The 11,148-nt window shown below is 43.7% G+C and overlaps 1 protein-coding gene across 2 annotated transcripts in view; it reads right to left on the bottom strand.

The window, feature by feature from the left end:
• LOC113140438 (low affinity immunoglobulin gamma Fc region receptor II-like) overlaps window positions 1-11,148 on the bottom strand; it is a 56,444-nt gene that overhangs the window by 24,692 nt on the left and 20,604 nt on the right. The gene's annotated exons all lie outside the window — the stretch shown is intronic.

The raw sequence follows: 11,148 nt of genomic DNA, 5'->3' as shown, positions 1-11,148 counted from the left end.
TGTGTCTCTTGTTTTCCTGCCTGATGTGGATGTTGCCCTGTTGAAGGTCCACTTGGGGCAGCCACAGGTTTTGAGGGCTGTCTTCCAATGACTATCCTCCTTTCTCTTGGCCTCCATAGACGTAGGGATGTTGTTAGCTCTGTGGCGTAAAGTCCTGATGACTCCTAGTTTGTGTTGCATTGGGTGATGGGAGTCAAATAGCAGGTGGATCAGAGGGATCACCTGAGTCCACTATTAGATCTATTAGATCCTAAGGACCCTCACCTGTGCTCACTGTCCCCTAACAAACCTATTCAGACTTGGGGTGAAAGGTAAATCTGAGACCCCCACCAGCTTCCCCTTAAATTGAAGGAGCCTCTGGATTAATGATGAAACGTTTTAACTCAACTACTAAAAGTCCAGTTGTCCTGACTCAGTCTCTAGATAAGTTCACCTGGACGACTGAGAGTCTTCAGACATTTAAACAGTGCACCTCCAAACAGTGGACTGCAGAGGGCAGCCTACTGAAGAGGATGTTCCTGTCAATCTGGTCCTGTGTTTGATTCTACAGCCTGTTCATTGGTTCTGCCTGGGACTGGTCTGTGAACAAACTACACCTCTACCTAAATTTCTCTTCTGCAGTTAATCAAGTTTATGTCATCTAGTATTTCTCCAATAGCTGACACAAGTCCAGGAGACACTGATAGTTACAGACAGAACAGAAACCACATCAGACCAACAAACATCCCTGAAAATGAACTGTCACACTGTTACATATAAACCCTACATGTACAGACAGGTGACCAAGGAAGACCTGAATAAATGAGAGGTCTTTTCTGGGACCTTGACCCTTCAGGACACAAGGGGGAACTGAACAGTTGTATGAGGATGAAAATGATGTGAATCAGATGCTGTGACTCTCACAGTCACATCTCCACCAGCTGAACAGCTGTAGAGAGGTTGGACTGATGTGTTACAGCAGCGCCATCATCAAAACACCAGCTCAGGGAAAAGCTTTAGAAGAACCATGTTGATGGTTTGATTGATCAGGCTGCAAATGTAAAATTTTAGTTATTCAGAGCCAGATGTGTGTTACTGTAGGTGTTGTACGGGAGGTGTTTCTATATTTTTGTCCTCCTTATATTATAATATATAATGTGAAAACAAACAGGTTGGACAGACTATATCCAATATAATACAGGAACAGGAAACCAGGTAACACAGCACAAAGCTCCAGAAAATGAGGAGCAGCCTGATGAACATTGGCAGCACAAGCTTTGCTCAGAAAAACAACAAACACAAAAATAAATCCTTATAATACCTGCAGTGTGTGTCCTCAGTCCAGAGTAGACAGTATCTTGGTCAGCACGGTGTTTGTCTGGAAGAGAAACAAAGATGGTTCAGTCTGATCAAATAGAAAACCAGTCTAGAGGAGGATTTCTACGAAGCTCCAGGGACTGACAGTCGTCTCATATCTAAAATGAATACCCAGGGCCCTGTCTACCTTCAGTACCACGACCAGATCCTCTTCACCAACATCCTTGAGAACCCTGTGTCCCTTAGTGTCAGACTATACTGGGTCAGGAAGAACATAAACATCAGACATGGTTATGAAAAACACATGAGTCTTAGTGAATCAACCTGTAAATGAAAACCTGTGGAACCTGAAAAACCAAAAATACAGTGAGAAACAATAACAATCATAATCAGTGACAATAATCAATAATCAGTAACAATAATCAATAATCAGTGACAATAATCAGTAACATAATCAATAATCAGTGACAATAATCAATAATCAGTAATAATAATCAATAATCAGTGACAATAATCAATCATTCAAACTCATTTATCCACATGTTTTGAGAAATATGTTGTGTGTCTTCCTGAGGAGGTTCAGCCCTTGTCAGACGTCTGTCAGGTCGTCCACCTCCTCTGGAAACATCTTGGATTCTTTTCATAGATTCTGGTTCAGACTTTAATAATGAACAAGCTGATTCACTTTCAAGCTTCACAACATTAATGTGAATCAACTTTGATCACACGTTTTATTCATTTTGAAACAACGGGCCAGACTTTGTCTGACACCAAATCCAGGAGCACAGGAGTTCCACAAAGCTGGTGTGGTGTCACCAGCATTATTCACGTTGTTCACACACGACTGTAGGAAAACACATCCTGGCAAGTCTCTATGGAAATATGCTGATGAGAGTCACCCTGAGCCTGCTACACAAGGACAGGGACACACTCCTCTGCTCTGATGAGATCAATGCTGTTAGCCAGCCACGCCAACCTTATTTATAAAGCACCTAACCAACAGGAAGTAGTGACCAAAGTGCTAAACAATAGGATCATTAAGAACAAGAACACAAATCAAAAGTACGTAAAACAATAAAAACAATAAAACATTTAAAAGTAATCAAATCAAATCAAACCTCACTCTGGGTTAAAGGCCAAAGTAAGAAGGTTTTTATTTCTTTTATTACCTGGTGAGACTCCAGTCACCTGATTTCAAATGTAGCCAAAACACAGGAAGTGACCACAGACCCAAGACAGGTGGTTATTAAGAACTGATTATTAAGAATCAAGTCACTGCTCAGGTTTCTTCTTATAGATGTTTAGGTGTTCATGCTGACAGCACTCTGACTGGGAAAACAACTCTTGAAAAATGAAGTAACGACCTGCAGCAGAGACTGTTTTCTCAGGAGACTGAGGCCGTGTGGACTGGACTAACCAGGAATGATGATGGTTAATCCAGCCACACTGGATCACAGCATCATATGACTGTGGCAACGTGACTGTCCAAATGACAAACTGACCCATATCCAGAAATGTGCAATGAAAATAACTGGACTATGCCACCATGGACACTGTCTGAGAGCACAGTCCTGAAACAGGCAACAAAAGTCAAGGCAGAACCATGAACGGACTGTGACATATGTGGTCCAAGACAAAGTTCCCTTTGGGGACAATAAAGTATATTCTATTCCATTCTGTTCTGCAGTGTCTGTGAGGACCAACATGATCCGTCCACACATGAACCTGTTCTGTTTCTCGTCTGCAGCTGGTACCAAAGTCACTTCCCTGCCTCAGACGGGGTCAGGTGGATTTAGTCTGTGCTGCTTCATACTGGTCTGATGAGTCCAGCAGAGGGAGCTGTCTGCTTGGACCAGTTTAAATGCTGCCTGACGGAGAGTTAACAAATCTGGTCTAAGCAGTGAGAACAGAACCAAAGGACTGTTTGTGGCAGTGTATATATTATATACTCACATTTCAGACCATGACTCTGTGTGATGCTCCATCATGGAGCAGGTAGACACACAGGAAACATTGTCCTGTTCCTGGAACATGTTCAGGGCTCTGATAGAAAAAGGCCTCAGGAGTTTTCTTCACATTCATGGTTATTGACTTTCCCTGTCACCCAGAAACACTGTTGAGACTTTATATCATGGAGCAGGTAGCAAACAGCCCAAACAGCTGAAGGTCCAGTCCATGTTCAGGGTTAGTAATGAAAACATGACCAGTCTCGCCCAAACAGACGTTCAGAGAAAACGCAGCAGGTTCCTGTTTCAGAGAAACGTTCAGAGTCAACACAAAGTGTCTCTGGGTCTTTATACAGGGATGATAAAATCAGTTCAACACTGTTTGTCAGAGACTTTAAAACATGTTTGATTGTTGGAGACGCCTTAAAGGATTAGTCTGGACCAGTTCCTATAAGTGACTGCAGTCTGATGTTGGAAACATGTGATGCAGCCTTTATAATGCAGAGAAGGACAAATGTCATATCCCTGAATTATTCTGAAGACATTCATGTGAGCATTGACTGAGTGAAGACATGAACTGTTGTGTCTTTAATCTGAGCCAGTCTGCAGGTACCTCCTCCACCTACACTCCACCCTGAGGTAGAAAACAGGACCAGGCTGTTTCTGCAGCTCACACAGCATCTTGTTAATCCACTGACTCTGACTAAACCTCAGAAAAGTTTCCAGTTCAGACTCAGAGCGGCGGCTCTTCCAAGGGGACTTGGAAACTTATTTCAGAACGTTTGTGGATCGGCGGGACCAGACGACAGAAGAGAAAATGCCTGTTAAAGAAATTGCGTCATTGCTGAGTCTTTGTCTCTCAGTGAGTTTCGTGGTCTGTATGACTGGAGGTGAGTCCTGTTTATCCAGTCTGCATTTTGTGTTTGTGGTCCTGCAACAGTTCATTTGGAATAATATTGTTTAAAATCTTAAATGGAGGCAGAATTAGCCAATCAATCAATCAATCAATCAATCAATCAATCAATCAATCAATCAATCAGTCAGTCAGTCAGTCAGTCAGTCAGTCAATCAATCAGTCAGTCAGTCAATCAATCAGTCAGTCAGTCAGTCAGTCAGTCAGTCAGTCAATCAGTCAGTCAGTCAGTCAGTCAATCAATCAGTCAGTCAGTCAGTCAGTCAGTCAATCAATCAGTCAGTCAGTCAGTCAATCAATCAGTCAGTCAGTCAGTCAGTCAGTCAATCAATCAGTCAGTCAGTCAATCAATCAGTCAGTCAGTCAGTCAGTCAGTCAGTCAATCAATCAGTCAGTCAGTCAGTCAATCAATCAGTCAGTCAATCAGTCAGTCAGTCAGTCAGTCAGTCAATCAATCAGTCAGTCAGTCAATCAGTCAATCAGTCAGTCAGTCAGTCAGTCAGTTAATCAATCAGTCAGTCATATGTCCATGGGTCTTTGGTCTCTTTATGCCACTGTGGCAGTGAAACAGCGCCCCCAACAGGCTGTTTTGGTGTCAAACTTCAATCCTCAATGCAAACTGTCACCTGCTCATCAAGGCGGGTCTCTGCCTGTATCTGCTATGACCCTGACCCTCTACCCTGCCTCTGATTGGCTAACTCAAACCGTAAGCTTGACCAATCCAGGCAGAGTCCACAGACTGTCTGTGCTGTCTGCAGCAATGATGTCTATATTTATGTATAAGGTTCTGAGCAGATAGAACATCAGCAGTGCTGCTGGTTTACAGAGCAGGACCTGTAGGTCTGCAGATAATGTTTGCAGATGAGCAGCAGCTAATGCTAATGAGACTTTCACAGACCCTGGGCTAACTGACAGCAGAGTCAGACAGGTCGTAGACTGTCCCTTTACAGAAACACAGACAGGCCTCAGGTCTGTACTGAGGTGGTTAGATGCATCATGTGCCTGTTTATGCTGCAGTGGAGTTTTCCTCAGGTGTTAATAAAACCCCTGTGGTCTAAGGAGGCTCCAAATATTTGACTACATCTATAGAGCGTTAGTTTCTGTAAGGCTTGTTTATGTTTGTATGGGCTGTGGATCCTGCCTCCTACTGAACACCTCCAAGGACCTCCAAGGATCCAGTATAACCAGTAAGACACAGTGTGACCCTGCCAACTAATATGCTGATCCTGAAATGAGCTTCTGCTTCAGATGAACTTTATTTCAGTCTTGTGGACAGTATTTTAAAGATGATCGGCCTTCGCTCCTTTGTACCCGTTCAAATAAAAAGTTCATTAGGACTCAGAGCAGCAGGTTTCTCTTGGGCCCCTTTGGAGGCTCCACCCACAGGTTGGAAAGCACTTCAATGAAAATGTGGTTGGTTCTTAGATGTAAATAGATCGTCATGTTTTCTAAGTGTTGATTAAAACATCACAGTCCGAAAAACGGCCTAAAAACATGTGGAGTTTAACGTATGTGGACAAAAACAAGTTATTAACATGACCAAAGGATTGTTTTAATACATGCTGCATTTTACTGGTTATACTGGGCTTCTTCAGCTACGTCGACTGGTAGAAATGAACAGAGCAGGTCACTGATTCATGTTCAAACATGATCCACAGCGTCTGACAGTAACAAGACATCAGTCACTGATTGATGGGAGAAGGTGGTTGTTTCAAACGTCCATGAGCTGCACATCTAGATTTACTGTTGTTCTGTTTGTATTTGTTCTGACTGTTACAGCAGCAGGTTTGGTGTTCAGGCCAGACTGAATGATGCAGATCCAGTTCCTGCTGGCCCCCGCGACCCAGTTCAGCAGAGACCAATATGAAGTTACACCTGGACCCTCTAACCTCTCTGCTCTCTGTCTGTTCCTCTGTTCTCTAGGTCAGAGAACCATCACAGCTGAACCTGGAGACACTGTCACTCTGCCATGTCGAGCTCCCAGCAGCTCAGAGATCTCATATTTAGAATGGGACAGACCTGATCTGAAATCAGGTTATGTCTTCTTGTACCGCAGTAAAAGGTTTCATCCAGACATCCAGCATCCATCTTTTAAGGAGCGGGTGGAGCTGAAGGACTCACAGATGAAGGATGGAGACTTGTCTGTGACTCTGAAGAATGTGACGTTTAATGACACTGGGACATACAAGTGTTATATCTTTAAGGAAGAAGTAATGTGCATGAGGCAACGACCTAAGCTCATCAGCACCGTCCACCTGAGAGTAGTTCCAGCAGGTGAGTGTGTGTTTGTCTGAGCAGCAGAGCTGAAGCTGCTTCCTGGTTGTTGATGTGAGACCAGATGTTTGTGTTTTCTCCAGATGTTGTTGATGAGACTTTGTAGAAAACAGCTGGATGAGTGATGTGGTCAAAGTGCAGGAGATAATGTCTGACAGGAGTTTGTTCTGTTCTTCAGTCATCACCTACCTGACACCTCACACCTGTTCTCTCCTGCAGGTCACAGAGAGGGTGGAGGAGACGAGGACGAAGGAGACGAGGATGGAGGAGACAAGGATGGAGGAGACATGGATGGAGGAGACAAGGATGGAGGAGACAAGGATGGAGGAGACAAGGATGGAGGAGACACGGATGGAGGAGACACGGATGGAGGAGACAAGGATGGAGGAGACAAGGATGGAGGAGACAAGGAAGGAGGAGACAAGGGTGGAGGAGACACGGATGGAGGAGACACGGATGGAGGAGACACGGATGGAGGAGACAAGGATGGAGGAGACAAGGATGGAGGAGACAAGGGTGGAGGAGACACGGATGGAGGAGACACGGATGGAGGAGACACGGATGGAGGAGACAATGATGGAGGAGACAAGGATGGAGGAGACATGGATGTGGATAAGACTGAAAAAGTAACACAGGAGGAAGGAAGTTATGGACTTGTTGGACTGGCAGTGGGTCTGACAGTTTTTGTTGCACTTTTTGTTTCTGTCATTGTGTTCCTGAAACGTTGGAAGCCCATACAAACCTCATACCAACGGGCTCCTGAGGAACCAGAACCAAAGGTGTCAAATATCTCAGTGTAACATATTTCCAAACCAGAACATGTGTGATACCTGACAAATACTGTTTGATTTTTTCATTTCATGTGACACTTTTTCACTGAGCTTATCTCTGAGTTTTGTATTTTGACATCAGCCTTTAGGAGGCAGGATCAGCTGCAAAGATCAATCAGTGAGAAATACTGTAACACTAAGTCTCTTTCCTTAAGGTGAACTAACAAACACTCAGCAGCACAGTATACAACTGCATCGTCTGCATAGAAATGAATTTTGATCTGCTCACTAACTTCTGGTGAAAAACAGCCTTTACAGAAAAAAGTATGAGCCACTTAAGGAGACAAACCTGCAGTGTGTGTTTGTTGTTTATTGTTGCTGTTCTTTTCTCCTTCATACCTTAAAAACCTCATATTACCATATTATCTCAGTACAGCACTTAAGATTGCAGGTTTACTTGTGGTTCCCAGGGTGTGTTCCTGTTCTTTTCTCTCTCCCCAACCAGTCGAGGCAGATGGCCGCCCAAACTGGCTCTGCTGGAGGTTTTTTCTTCCGTTAAAGGGAGTTTTTCCTCTCCACTGTCACCAAGTGCTGCTCATAAGGGATTTGTTGGGTTTTTAGTTTTTGTAAAGTGTCTTGAGATGATTTGTATTGTGATTTCTATTGTGATTTTTACACAAATAAAATTGAGTTGAATTGAATTGACTCGACTCTTAATTAAACACTTTACTGTCATTAACCACTTTGACCAGTTTCAGAACAAGCTGCAAAGGTTTGGTCCTTTTTATCTGTCACCTACAGAAACAATGTGATGTTCACAATGTTTCTGAATTCAGAGGGTGGAGCCTAAATGATGATGGTTTGATTAATCTGGTCAATTGTTAATTCCACGTTGTGTCTGCTCTCCTGTGTATGAATAAATAAACTAAAGGAAATGTGTGAAAACAGGGAGTGTCTGATTTGACATATTTCATAAGGCGTCTGTGTGCAGAGGGTGTTGTTTACCAGAAGGTGGATCTGAACCGTTGGACCTTTTGTTTGTGTCTAATCTGTGGGTGTATGAGGACGTGTCTCAGCCTGCAGAGCTGATCAGCTGTTTTTGAATCAGGCAGCAACAAGCAGGTTAGAAAGTTACAGTCAGGGTTTAAACCCAGGTGGATCCAGGGCCTTTCTGTGTGGAGTCTGCATGTTGTTGTGACTGGCTGCTGATCTGTCCAGGGGTGACCCACCTCTCACCCATTGCATGCTGGGATTGGAATTAACATCATGTTATTTACAAAAGTCATGAGCTCAGACCCTGATGAAAAGTCTGGAAACCTGGAAAAGTCCTTGAAACAGTCATTTTAAAATATGTTACCTGAAAAAACTGATGATGCAAAATCCTCTGAATCTTTGTTTTTCCCTTTTCAATAGTGACATAAAATTAAAGCCTTAAGAAACAAACTGCTGAACTGGTTTATAGTGACTGTTGTTGTGTGTTTCGATGGGAAACAGCTGCCGGTGACGCCCATGTTACTGGTGTGGACTGTGCTTCCCCCTAGTGGTCACAAAATGAGGCTTTATGAAGATCTGAACCTTTTTGAACCACTGTCAAAAACCGGTTCACTCCTCGAAGCTTCATTCAGTGCACCCATGGGTGACATCTACTGGCAACACCGGTTGTCGTGCAGCCACATGAAGCTTTTCAAAGTGACGCACCTTTGATGTGTGATATGAGACTGAACTCATGTTGTGACTGAAATGACCTGACAGCCTCATTTTCTCTGTCTCTGGTGTTTGTGACCCACATTAACAATGACCTGCCTGAGTCCTTCTCTCTATGGAATAATGGTCTAAGACAAAACTACACATTTGGAGATGGGCTTGGCATTGTTGATTCTGAATTACAGCCTATGGAGGTAACATCACTGCTGCCCCCTGCTGGCAGAAACATCAGAAGTGTCTGATGGTCAGTAATCACTGGTTATATTGACATATAGTGAATTTATTGTTCATCCACAGTTTGACGTCTAACAGCTCTTCTCATGTTTCTACCTGCTGCTTGAAATGGTTTTATGTTTAGAGAACAGAGCACAAACACCAGCACAGCTTTGTTCCACAGATCTACCTGTCGACTTGAACTCGTTTGTGTTACGTTAAATGGACCAATCACGTTTCTTCTCATCTGACTATTACCAGGGCATGCTGGGTAAGTAGTGCCCCCCCCCCCCCCCCCCCTCCAGCCTATGGACGTGGATCTGACTTCCTGATTGCACTGCTGTAAACAAGGATCCAGGATTTTCCAGCAGATGATGTTTTTCATGAGTTTTTACGTGTCTCTCCTGCACGTTGTGATGGACTGAGACTGATAAACTGAGATGATGAGAGTCTGATTGACTTTAAAGGCATTTGAAATGTTCTGTACTGTAGTATTACCGTAGTATCTCTGTAACTATAATAATAAGTAATCCACCCTGAGTTGGAAGTGTCCTTCCAATCAGTCCAACCAGCACAGCACCAGCTGCTGCTGGACTGGACACGACCCGAAGTGTCAGTGAGCAGTAAAGGCTGTGGACTGTAGTGTTACTGTAGTATCACTGTAACTATACTATAATAATGTATAAATAATATTATATATATATATATATATATAAATAATAGAAGATAAAAATGCAGTTTTTCTTTTGTCTCCATCTGCCTCGTCCTAATGAAACTGAGGCTGTTTTGTCCTGTGTCTTTAATAAATGTGTGAACCTGAATTTTCAGTCTCCAATTCAAATCTAGTGACAGCACAGGAAACAAAGTGTGTTATTGTACTTCAGTCCAGCAGGGGGCAGCACAGGACACACTGTCCCAGCTGCTGCTGCTGCTCAGGCCATGGAGACAGACATGAACCAAAGCCGAGCAGAAAACACCCAAATCAGGCCCAGACAAGGACATGGGGTGTCCAGCTGTGACCAGGCCTGGAAACACATCTGGATCTGCTGCAGCTTCTCCCTCTCTGAGTCCTGATTGTGTGTTGCTGTTTTCTGGTGTTGCCACTGGATGGCGCCGTGGCCTCGTTGGACTGTTGGTCCTGATCTCATCAGTAAAGTCCAAAGGGAAGGAGCAGCTGGTGAGGAAGGACTGAAGCAGCTGTGAGAGTCCTGGACTGATGGATTTCCTCTGGTTGTCAGGGAGTGATGGGGGGAAACTCTCTGAAACAATCCCAGTGAAGCTGCTGTGTCAAAGGGTTTGATCCAGGTCAAATGGTGCCACCTGCTGGTCGACTCTTGGTGCTGTATTTGTGTGGATGGATTTAATGTGGACCTGCTGATTGGAATCTGAACGGACTGGTCCTAAGAAGAAAGAGGCTCTGCAGCAGCTACACAACATGATTCATCTACATGGCAGCAGATTTTCTTCTTCTGCAGACTTTAACTGTGACAGAGACACGACCCTGACGCAGCTTTGAGTCACAGATGACAAGCGGTCAGAAGAAGAAACAGCTGGAGGAAAGTGAGCGTGCACATCTGTATCCTTCAGCAACATCAGCTTTCCACTGTCAGACCAACATTTGTCTTCCAAGTCCAACAGTCCTGAAGGTTTTTATAGGACGTCACTGTCACTGATCAGTTTCTTCAGCTCACACTAGAAATGTGGCTCAGTCATTATATGTTTCCTACTTTATTGTTTCAGCTTCAGCAAATAACCGACTTTCTATCTGCTGTGCACAGAGGACTGAACCTGGAGTTTCTGATCCACACACCTTTGGTTCCTGCATCACATCCTCATCCTTCTCTTCTGCTGCCTCTCACACACTTCTCCTCCTTCTTCTTCTCCTTCTTCTTCTCCTTCTTCTTCTTCTTCTTCTTCTCCTTCTTCTTCTCATTTTCCTGTAACTGTTTTGTTCTCAAAGTGTTTTCTCTTTGTAAATAAACAGTTTTTCAATAAAATATCCACATATGTGTTTTCAGTGAGGCTTTTATTT

This window comes from Mastacembelus armatus, chromosome 18 (genome assembly GCF_900324485.2).
Source record: "Mastacembelus armatus chromosome 18, fMasArm1.2, whole genome shotgun sequence".
In the NCBI taxonomy this organism is placed as follows: domain Eukaryota; kingdom Metazoa; phylum Chordata; class Actinopteri; order Synbranchiformes; family Mastacembelidae; genus Mastacembelus; species Mastacembelus armatus.
Note: the sequence above shows the minus strand (reverse complement) of the source record. Positions and strands in the feature narration are given on the sequence as shown.